Below are 11,000 nucleotides of genomic sequence, written 5' to 3'. Positions count from 1 at the left end.
ATGAAACTGTACATGTGTGGGTGAGGTCAACATGGATTTGTTTAACAAGTCCTCGTGCAGAGGAGGAAGAGTTTCTTGGGTTCTTGGGTGACATAAATTGAGATTTAAAAAATATTTAAACTGTACATGAATGTCTATAGAAGTTTTTATTTATTTATTTATTTTTAGAGAGGGAAGGGAGGAAGATAGAGAGAGAGAGAAAAACATCATTGTGCGGTTGCTGGGGGTTATGGCCTGCAACCCAGGCATGTACCCTGGCTGGGAATCGAACCTGTGACACTTTGGTCCGCAGCCTGAGCTTTATCCACTGAGCTACGCCAGCCAAGGCTCGTAGAAGTTTTATTTGTCATAGACAAAAACTGGAAACATCCATATGCTCTTCAATAGATGAATGGTTCAATGAAGTGGTGCATCCATACCTTAGAATACTACTTAGTGAGAAAAAAAAAGGAATGAACTATTGATACATGTGACAGCCGGGATGAATCTCCAGACAGTTTGTGCTGAGTAAAAAATAGGCTAATCCCCAAAGGTTACGTATTGTGTGTTTTCATTTGTATACCACTCTTGAAAGGACAAAATTATAGAGGTGGAAGAATGTTCAGTGGTTACTAGGGGTTAGGGAATTGGAGAGGAATCCTTGTGGTGATGGAAATGTTCTATATCTTGATTGTAGTGGTGCTTATGCAAGGCTACACACGTGGTAAAATTATATAGAGCTAAACACCCACACCCCCACACATCCAGACACAAATGTGTACATGTGTAACTTTTGAAATCTGAGTAAGCACTGTGGATTATACCCATGTCAATTTTTTGGTTTTGGTATTATACTATAGTTGTATAAGATGTTAACGTTGGGGAATACTGAGGAAAGGGTGCATGGGACTTCCCTATATATTTCTTGCAGCTTCCTTTGAATGTACAATTATTAAAAAACATAATAGCATAAGAAGTTACTAATCAGAAGCAAAAAGGATTATAAGTGTTAGACACATTTATAAATGCAAAACCATAAATGGCTACATTGGGAGAAGATGGCAGTATCATTCCTCTTGGATGTTATAAGAAAGTCTTCTCAGGGAATATTACATTTAGAAATTAGATGTTTGTTTCATTGTTTCTTCCAAGTAAGAAAAGAATGTTTCTTTTGAATAGTTAGAATATATAACTCAAGAAAGGTCACTAGTAATCCTATCATTTTGAGATAACCATTTTTTCAACATTTAGGATACATCTTTTCAATCTTTTTTGTATGCATAAAATTAAAACAAAAATTTCACAATCAGCAAGAAAAAGATTTTTCCTGTCTTTAAAGAGACTTGTATTAATATCATTTTAATGTATATACAGTATTCTGTCATAGGGATGCAGAATTATTATTTTTAAAATATATTTTATTGATTATGCTATTACAGTTGTCCCATTTCCCCCCTTCACTCCCCTCTACCCTGTACACCCTCTCCCACCCACATCCCCCCCCTTTAGTTCATGTCCATGTGTCATACTTATAAGTTCTTTAGCTTCTACATTTCTCATACTATTCTTACCCTCCCCCTATCTATTTTCCACCTACAATCTATGCTACTTATTCTCTGTACCTTTTCCCCCTCTCTTCTCCTCCCACTCCCCTGTTGCTAACCCTCCATGTGATCTCCATTTCTGTGGTTCTGTTCCTGTCCGAGTTGTTTACTTAGTTTCTTTTGGTTTTGCTTTAGGTGTGGTTGTTCATAATTGTGAGTTTGCTGTCCTTTTACTATACATGTTTTTTCTGTATCTTCTTTTCTTAGATAATTCCCTTTAGCATTTCATAAAATAAGGGCTTGGTGATGATGAACTCCTTTAACTTGACCTTATCTGAGAAGCACTTTATCTGCCCTTCCATTCTAAATGAAAGCTTTGCTGGATAGAGCAATCTGGGATATAGGTACTTGTCTTTCATGACTTGGAAGACTTCTTTCCAGTCCTTTCTTGCCTGTAAGGTGTCTTTGGAGAAATCAGCTGACAGTCTGATGGGAACTCCTTTGTAGGTTACTGTCCCCTTATCTCTTGCTGCTTCTAGGATTCTCTCCTTCATTTTTACCTTGGCTAATGTAATTATGATGTGCCTTGGTGTGTTTCTTCTTGGGTCCAACTTCTTTGGGACTCTCTGAGCTTCCTGGACTTCCTGGAAGTCTATTTCCTTTGCCAGATTGGGGAAGTTCTCCTTTATTATTTGTTCAAATACATCTTCAATCTATTGCTCTCCCTCTTCCCCTTCTGGTACCCCTATAATTCGGATGTTGGAACATTTAAAGATGTCCTGGAGGTTCCTAAGCTTCTCCTCGTTTTTTTTTCTTTTTTTGAATTCCTATTTCTCCATTCTTTCCTGTTTGGTTATTTCTTTCTTCCTTCTAGTCCACTCTATTGTTTTGAGTCCCAGTTTCCTTCCCATCACTATTGGTTCCCTGTGCATTTTCCTTCATTTCTTTTATCGTAACCTGCATTTGTTCATCTACTTTGTGCCCAAAATCAACCAATTCTGTGAGCTTCCTGATCACCAGTGTTTTGAACTATGCATCTCATAGATTGGCTATCTCTCGATCGCTTAAAAGGATGAGTTCTGGGGCACTGATTTGTTCTTCTGTTTCAGCCATCTCTCTCTCTCTCTGTGTCTTTTTTTTTGGGGGGGGGTCTGGTTGCTCCTGTTACGGTGGGGGGGTGGAGCCTTAGGTGTTCACCGGGGCTGGGCACCCCAGTCGCTAGATTGTGACGTTGTATGTGGGGGAGGAGGTGGGAGGGAACAATGGCGGTAGCTCCGTTCTCTGTGGGACCTTAGTCCCTTCTATGGGATCCCGGGCTGTGCGCTCTGCCCTGGTCCACAATTGCCGCCTCACTGGGTCTGCCAGCTGCTGCTTGCATACTCAGCGTCCACCCGCTGCTACCTTGTGCACCCCAGATGCCTTATGTGCCCCCAGTTGCCTTATGCGCCTTGACCCGCACCGGGACTGGTGCCTGGCTGCTGGTCTCCGCCCCTCCTACCGGTCTGGTTGAACAGGTCTACTTCAACTTCGTGGCTGTCTGACTTCCATTCAGATAAATCCTCTGTCAGTTCTTGGTGTTATTCTGCCTCTAAATTGTTGTTGTTCCAATCTTGGTTGTGCGTGGAGGTACGGTGTGTCCACCTATGCCTCCATCTTGGCCGAAAGTCCGTAGAGTGAATTATTTACCCAATCCTCTATTTTGGATATTTAGATTATTTTCAAGTTTTTGGTACTATAAATAATGCTGCAATACACATAATTTTACTTGCATCATATATGTATCTCTGATTACTTCCTCATTCTAAATTCTTAGGAGCAAAATTCTTGGGTCAAAGATTGTGCAAAAATTTAAAACTTTTGTTATGTTTGGCTAAATTGACTGCCAGGAAGATGGCATGAATAGTCCACCCCTGTTTTTTTTCCACAGCATGTTCTTTGCTGCCGATGTTAGCACCTTGCTAGTGGGCTGGATAGACCCACTGTGGCAATTCTTCTGTTCCTTGGTATGGTTTATAGGACCTAGCACAATGCTAGGTATACACTAGACCCTCAGAAATATTTGCTGATTTAATATCTTTCATAATGTGTTCTTTGAAACTCTGGTCTGGGGTTGGTGGGAAATTAAATCATCAAAATATTAGTGTGCTTTCACCCTGAAATACATCACTGACATCTAGTAAATAGTAAGGACTTGAGGGAACGGACAGGTGTGTTTTAATAGAGAGGAAAGACTTGGGAAAACTCTGGAGGCTTCTAAAAGTGTGAAGCCAAATCCATCTGAGGTTTCTGGGAACAGATGGAAGGGGCCAGAAAAACTGAGGTTTACTGGGAAGGAAGGTGATGCCTGGGGCATCTGGGTAGTTGTTGGGAAGATGGGAGAGAGGAAACCTTTTGCTTAATACTGGCTTCCCACTCCCCGCCCCCCTTAAGGACTCAGGATGTTAATCAGCCTGGTAGCTTTTATGTAAAACATTAGTGTGCCAACTTCTCCCAGCAGAAGTCTGGGCATAATTATACTGAATTGTGCTTTTATGTTTTTATTTGAGAGGGTGGCTTTTCATCTGTCTTTGTAAGTTTTCCCCTTCATGTCCTGCATGTGCCTATTACTAGTCAATTGGGGCCAGTGGCCAGAGGTCTGGGCTTCCCATCATTGCTGCTCCTTCCACTCTCTGCGTGAAATACAAACAGGGCAGATGACCACACATGCCCCAGTGCTCTCTGAGAGGAGCCTGCCATGGTTTCAGAAAAGAGAAGGCCGTGGCCAGCTCTGTTTAATCACCAGATGTGATTAAAAAATAAAAATATGTGAGCTCTTGAAAAATTATATCAGGCTCTTCTTGGATGACTTCATGTCATTTCATTTAATTTTTCTACAAACCTGGTAGGATAGATCCTTATTATCCCCATTTTACAGTTGAGAAAACAGATTTAATTAATTTACCTGGATCCCCCAGTTAGTATGTTACAGATCTAGGGTTTGAAATTGGATTTGAAATCCCCTCTATCTTATGCCAAACACCTGCTGCTAATCACTGCCTGATCTGGAGCACACAGGGCAATGTGCTCTTCTAGAATCTATTTTATGCATTGCATGTCTTATTTTCTTAGATTCCACTATTTGAGATTTAATCCCTTGGATTGTGAAGACTTTTCCTACCCAGAGATCCCTTTTTAAAAGGTGTCTGTCCAAAGGAGCTGCAATGGCTTAAGCACATCAGATAATGTTTGCGTGGAGGAAAATGGACTGTTAGCTAGTTCTCCAAACAAAGGACATGGGCAACTAATTTAGTTTCCTCAAGGTAATAAGTTTTGGAGAATCAGGGGGAGGGATAGATTAGATTAAGTATGAATTTTATATTGGTACCCTCAGTGGTTTGCTACCATTAAGATAGCCACCCCTCTGGGGCCTTCTCCATTGTGTTTGCATTCCAGATGATGGTACATACAATAAACAGTGCATTTGCATTCTCAGAGGCCTCTGACTCAATGTTCTATAGCCTTTCTTGTCTTCTTGAAAGTCCCCTTTAGTTTTCCTGATTGCAGGTAGATTGCAATATATCATGAAGGAGTTTTTTTTGTTTGTTTGGTTTTCAGCAGCAGGCTGGGACATTATGCTCTCATGGGCCCTTTGATATTTTGGTTTCACTGTACATTTTAATAGGTATTTGTTCAAACTATCAAGAATTTGTAAAATGTAACAATAATGGTTTTGAGCGTATATTACATTGAAGACACCGTGCTAAGCACCTTCCCTGCATAATCTCATTAAAGTTTCTTGAGTCTGAACACTGTCTCAGAAAGCCTAACTTGTTTGCAATCACAAAGATAGTATTGGACGGAACAAGGATTTAGGTCTAGTTTGACTTCAGAATCTCATAACCATGCCTGGTTGTAGCTATAGTTATATAATAATAACGGATCTAAATATAGACATTGGGGCCCTGAATAAAGGTGCTAGAGTATTTATTGACCAGCCACATAGTCTGTGCCATCATTTTGCTTATATGTTCCTGGTTAATTATCAATAATTATCAATAAAATGGCATATTTATAATTATAATATTTAATATAAATAACAATAATAATAATGATTACCTTTACAATTATTTTTATTTGTAGCAGTAGCCAACATCTTGAAAATTCAGTAAACAGATATTCACTGAGTGCTTCCTACATGTCAAGCATTGGGTGACGTTCTGCGTGTACAAAAGTGAGCAAACAATATGTGTTCCTTGCTTTTTTTTTTGTTCTGGTATTTTAGTGAAAGGAACAGTCATTTAAAAAATCACACTGGTGACTGTAATTACAGAGATCAGTGATTAGAAGAGACAGAACATGGTTCTCAGTGAGTAAATTACAAAAGACCCTGAAATACATGGTGGGCTGGGATCAGGGAAGGCTTCCCTGAAGAAGAGAAATAAAGATGAGTTGGAATGAACTGGGTGAGTAGTGGGTGGGAATGCGGAGCTGAAATGTACATCTCAGGGAAGAGAGCAGCATTAGCATGTCTTAAGGATCTGATCTGTATCCTAAGAGCAGTGAGAAGTCACTGAAAGGTTTAAGTAAAGGTGTGTCAAGATCAGATTTACATTTTAGTAAGACCATTTGAGTTGATGCAGGATAATGGATTGGAGAGGAGCAAAAGTGGAGGTCAGGGGACCAGTTAGCAATAGTCCAGGCTTCAGACAATGACTCATACTGGGGCGGTGGCATTGGAGATGCAAATGAATTTTGGAGGGGACAGATTTATTGAAGGTAGAGTGCTGATGGAACTTGGTGACAGATTCAGTAAGAAGGTACAGAGGGGAGAGGGCAGTGGTGACCTTGAATCTTTACAGCTACCTTATTCAAGGAGGTGTTACTATTCTCCCTCTTTTACAAATATAGAAAGTGAGACATCTCATTGCTTGAGCGTAGTCTACAGACTTTATAGGGCCCTCAAGGCAGTATATAACCTAGATTCTGTTGACTTACGTATCCCCATCTCCCCTCTGCCCTTAACTTAGTAGTTTTCTGTGCTCCAGCTACTGTAGCCTTGCAGTCCTTGCTGTGTCAAGCTCCTTAGAGCCCTTGCACATGCTGTTTGCTTGACCTGAAATGAACTCAGCTTTGTCTGGCTTATCCCTCCTTGGAGGAACCTTTGACCTACCAAACTGGGTTAGGCCTTTAGGATATCTGCTCTCATAGCACTATGCACTTTTGCACTCATTGCAATTCTATCTAGTTTCTTGTGTGATTAATTTTGTACTGTTTCACCTACAAAACTGTAAGCTCCAAAGAAGGGATCTTGTCTGTCTTATTCGTCTCTCTATTCCTAGTGACTGGCATAGGTCTCAGCATATAGTAAGGATTAGACCATTCAACTAGTATTTACATACATATTTATTGAATGAACGAGTGAGGCTTATAGAGGCTAAGTTAACCTGCCTAGTATTGAACAGATATTAAGTAACTGATGCAAGACTTCAAATGTCTAGCTAACAGTAGAGCCCAAGCTCTAATCACTGCCCTAGACTATCACTATGTTTGCAGTGGAAACATGACAATGGCCATACGGCAATCGCTGGGGAACTTAGAATCAGTTTTCTTTTTCCTCTCCTCCCCTCCCCACCCTTACCTTCCACTTCCCTCCTCTTCCCTCTTTTCTTCCTCCCTTCATATTTCCCTGCCTGTCCACCTCCCCATCTTTCTGTCTATTTTATAAGATTTGTGAGTGGTATTAGAGGTCATCTTGTCCAACCTGCACATTTTACAAATAATGAAACTGAAGCTAGACCAAATTGCCAGCCTAAAGGCTATAGTTATTGCCAGACTTAATAGGTAACTTTACCTTTTATGGTGGGCAAAATTTTAGCAAAATCAATGGAGATCTAATTTATTTTTATCTTGTTTACCCAATATCTTTTTGTTATAACCAGGTTAGTGTCATCACTGACCTGGGCACATGTTTTGTTCACTTTTACCTCAATAGCATGACTCACACTGGTCCCTTTGCCTGGGATTTATTCTTTCTTTCCAGTCTATTTTATTCATCCTTCGAGCCCCAGCTCAGCTCTTACCTCCTCCATGCAGACTTCCCTCTCTGTTCTGGCTCCTGAATTCATACAGCAGTATGTATCACTCACTTCAGACATAATCACGGGTACTTTCATTTAAAGGTTTTCAGATGTGTTTTTCTTTCCAACAGAGTGTCCTTTCCCCAAGCTCATTAAGGGTAGGAACCATAAAGTGTGACTCTTTTGTAATTTGTTGATTCCTAGAAAAGCACTGGACACATAGTAGATACTCAAAGAATGATTCTTAAATGAATGAATGAAGAAAGGAAGGATGTAAACAAGAAAAATGAAATGGTAAACTCTGCCATCTTGTGGCTATTAGCTTTAAGTGTTCCAATTTCCACTGCTTTTTTCTTTTCTTTTTTTTTTTTTTTAGTGTTGAAATTAGAAAAGTGGCACATGGTAAGAAACAAAGCTCATGATGGTAAATTTTGGAAAGTTTCTTTTTCTTTTGTACAATATACCAATGGCATTATTAATGAAGTATTTCATAAGAGAAAACAGATTGAAGGAAACCAAAAACCAAACTAACCATGTCCTAAGAACTGAATATAGACCTAGGAAATAGCGATTGAATTTTCTCAGATACAATCCCTCGTTTAAAAGCGCCAAGTAAAAGAAATTGTTCCATGTGTTCAACAGTTCAGAACTCTGATTGCATAACCACCCTTCTTATTTGTAGGGGGTGTCTATTAAGAGACCTTTTATAAAAATCATCTGGTGAAGAGAATTTCTGCCTTTGTGTTAACAGTTGTGGAATCCACTCTTAGTTTTGCTGAGCAACCTGTGTGAAGCCCATAACCTCTCTTGTGTCATTTCTCTCTTCTTTTTAAAAAATTTTTATTTTTTATTTACTTGAAAAGCATGAGTTTTAACAGTGACATAGTATTATTTTTTCAAAAACGTTTTTGATTATGTTATTACAGTTGTCCCATTTTTTCCCTCCTCTTTATTCCCTTCTGCCCTGTACCCAACTCCTACCATCATTCCTCCTCCTTAGTTCATGTCCATGGGTCATACATATAAGTTCTTTGGCTTCTCCATTTCCCATACTATTCTTGACCTCCCCCTGTCTATTTTATACCTACAATTTATGCTCCTTATTTCCTGTACCTTTTCCCCCACTCTCCCCCACCCCCTCCCTGCTGATAACGCTCCGTGTGATCTCTATTTCTGTGGTTCTGTTCCTGTTCTAGTTGCTTGCTTAGTTCATTTTTTTTTCCTTAGGTTCAGTTGTTGATAGCTGTGAGTTTGTTGTCACTTTACTGTTCATATTTTTGATCTTCTTTTTTTAGATAAGTCCTTTTAACATTTCATGTAATAAGGGCTTGGTGATGATGAACTCCTTTAATTTGACTTTATCTGAGAAGCACTTTGTCTGCCCTTCTATTCTAAATGAAAGCTTTGCTGGATAGAGCAATCTTGGATGTAGGTCCTTGCCTTTCATGACTTGGAATACTTCTTTCCAGTCCCTTCTTGCCTGCAAGGTCTCTTTTGAGAAATCAGCTGACAGTCTTATGGGCACTCCTTTGTAGGTAACTCTCTCCTTTTGTCTTGCTGCTTTTAAGATTCTTTCCTTATCTTTAATCTTGGGTAATGTAATTATGATGTGCCTTGGTGTGTTCCTCCTTGGGTCCAACTTCTCTGGGACTCTCTGAGCTTCCTGGACTTCCTGGAAGTCTATTCCGTTTGCCAGATTGGGGAAGGTCTCCATTATTTGTTGCAAGAAGTTTTCTTTTTTTTTTGAATTTTATTTTAATCATTGTTCAAGTACAGTTTTCTCCCTTTTACTCCCATTCCAGCTCGCCCACCCATCCCTTCCCACTTCCCTCCCATTACCACCCTACCCCTAGTTTTTGTCCATGTGTCCTTTAAATTTGTTCCTGTAAACCCTTCCCATTCTCCCCTGAAATTCCCTCTTCTCTCCCCTCTGGTCATTCTCAGCCTGTCCTCGATTTCAGTGTCTTTGACTGTATTTTGCTTGTTTCTTTGTTTTGTTGATTAGGTTCATGTTAAAGGTGAGATCATATGGTATTTGTCTTTCACTGCCTGGCTTATTTCGCTTAGCATAATGCTTTCTAGCTCCATCCATGCTGTTGCAAAGGGTAGGAGCTCCTTCTTTCTTTCTGTTGCATAGAATTCCATTGTGTAAATGCACCATAGTTTTTTGATCCATTCATTTACTGATGGGCATCTAGGTTGCTTCTAGCACTAAGCTATTGTAAATTGTGCTGCTATGAACATTGGGGTGCAAAGGTTTTTTTGTATTGGTGTTTTAGAGTTCTTAGGATAGAGTCCCAGCAGTGGAATTGCTGGGTCAAAAGGCAGATCCATTTTTAGTTTTCTGAGGAAGCTCCATACTGTTTTCCATAGTGGTTGTACCAGTCTGCTGTCCCACCAACAGTGCACTAGGGTCCCCTTTTCTCCACAACCTCTCCAACACTTGTTGTTTGTTGCTTTGTTTGTGATGGCCATCCTGACTGGTGTGAAGGGGTATCTCATTGTGGTTTTAATTTGCATCTCTCTGATAGCTAGCAATATTGAACATCTTTTCATGTGTCTTTGGATCTTCTGTGTGTCCTCCTTGGAGAAGTGTCTATTCAAATCTTTTGCCCATTTTTTAATTGGGTTGCTTGTCTTCTTAGAGTGGAGTCGTGTAAATTCTTTATATATTTTGGAGCTTAAACCCTTGTCTGAGGTATCATTGGTAAATATGTTTTCCCATACAATTGGTTCTCTTTTTATTTTGATACTGTTTTCTTTAGATGTGCAGAAGCTTTTTATTTTGATGAGATCCCATTTGTTTATTCTTCCCTTTATGTCCCTTGCTCTAGGGGACATGTCAGTAAAAAAGGTTCTGCATGAAATATCTGAGATTTTCCTACCTATGTTCTCCTCTAGGACTTTAATGGTGTCACGTTTTATATTCACATCTTTTATCCACCTTGAATTTATTTTTGTATAAGGTGTAAGTTGGTGCTCTAGTTGCATATTTTTGCACGTGGCTGTCCACTTCTCCCAACACCATTTTTTGAAGAGGCTATTTTTACTCCATTTTATGTTGCTGACTCCTTGGTAAAATATTAACTGACCATAGAGACTTGGGTTTATTTCCGGGCTCTCTGTTCTGTTCCACTGGTCCATGTGCCTGTTTTTATGCCAGTACCAGGCTGTTTTGATTACAGTGGCCTTGTAGTATAGTTTAGTGTCAGGTGTTATGATCCCTCCTACTTTACTCTTCTTTCTCAAAATTGCAGCAGCTATTCGGGGTTGTTTATGGTTCCATATAAATTTTTGAAGTGTTCTATGTCTGTGAAATAAGCCATTGGTACTTTAATAGGAATTGCATTGAATGTGTAAATTGCTTTGGGTAGTATGGACATTTTGATGATATTAATTCTTCCAATCCATGAACACGGTA

The sequence above is a fragment of the Phyllostomus hastatus genome, unplaced genomic scaffold, assembly GCF_019186645.2.
Source record: "Phyllostomus hastatus isolate PE091 unplaced genomic scaffold, TTU_PhHast_1.1 phas_contig_90, whole genome shotgun sequence".
Classification (NCBI taxonomy): Eukaryota; Metazoa; Chordata; class Mammalia; order Chiroptera; family Phyllostomidae; genus Phyllostomus; species Phyllostomus hastatus.
The sequence above is the reverse complement of the archived record's forward strand: the minus strand, read 5'-3'. Positions refer to the sequence as shown.